Source organism: Mus pahari, chromosome 22, assembly GCF_900095145.1.
Source record: "Mus pahari chromosome 22, PAHARI_EIJ_v1.1, whole genome shotgun sequence".
Taxonomy (NCBI): domain Eukaryota; kingdom Metazoa; phylum Chordata; class Mammalia; order Rodentia; family Muridae; genus Mus; species Mus pahari.
The window spans coordinates 16,018,798-16,019,973 of record NC_034611.1 but is presented as its reverse complement, the minus strand read 5'-3'; positions in this window follow the sequence as shown (position 1 = coordinate 16,019,973).

Sequence of the window (1,176 nt, the reverse complement as noted above, 5' to 3'; positions counted from 1 at the left end):
GAGAGAGAGAGAGAGAGAGAGAGAGAGAGAGAGAGAGAGAGAGACCAGCCATGGCCAAGATGAGACAAAGGGAAAATGGAGAGAGAGAAGAAAGGCTAGAGAGTAAGAGGGAAGAGAGAGGAGAGTAAGGGGAGTAAGAGCAAGAGAGCAAGAGAGTGAGGAGGGGCCAAACAGCCCTTTTTATGGCAGGCTGCTTTATCTTACTGTTGCTAGGTAACTGGAGAGGAGTTAAGCCTGAAGGTCAGAAGCTTGGGACATTGCCTACATGACTGCTAGCTATTCTTCTCCTTTTGGGGCTGTTGGGGTTGTAACTTCAACAGGAGTTCCAGGAGACATGAGAGAATTCATTCCGTCCCATGTAGATGAATTATCACCACTGGGTCCCAGGATTCCATCTCAGCTCGACTGGAGACCAGACTGTCTTTGCATAGCTCAATGCCCCACAGTTGTACCAGCTTGCAGTCCCACCAGCAATCTAGGAGTGTTCCTCTTTCTCCACATCCTCACCAGCATATGCTGTCACCTGAGTATTTTAACATAGCTATTCTGACTGATATAAGGTGGAATCTTATATTGGGATTTCCCTAGGGATGTTGAACATTTCTTTAGGTGCTTTGCAGCCATTTGAGTTTCCTCAGTTGAGAATTTTCTGTTTAGCTCTGCTTCCCATTTTTTAATAGGGTTATTTGGTTCTTTGGAGTCTAACTTCTTGAGTTCTTGGATATTAGCCGTCTATCAGATGTAGGATTTGTGAAGATCTTTTTCCAATTTATTGCTTGCTGTTTTGTCCTATTGACAGTGTCCTTTGCCTTACAGAAGCTTTGCAATTTTATGAGGTCCCATTTGTTGATTGTTGATCTTAGAGCACAAGCCATTGGTGCTCTGTTCAGGAACTGTTACCCTGTGCCCATGTGTTTGAGGCTCTTCCCAACTTTCTCTTCTATTAGATTCAGTGTATCTGGTTTTTATGTGGAGGTACTTGATTGACATGAACTTGAGCTTTGTACAGGGAGATAAGAATGAATCAATGTGCCAGGCATGGTGGCACACGCCTTTAATCTCAGCACTTGGGAGGCAGAGGCAGGCGAATTTATGAGTTCGAGGCCAGCCTGGTCTACAGAGTGAGTTCCAGGACAGCCAGGGCTACACAGAGAAACCCTGTCTTGAAAAGCCAAA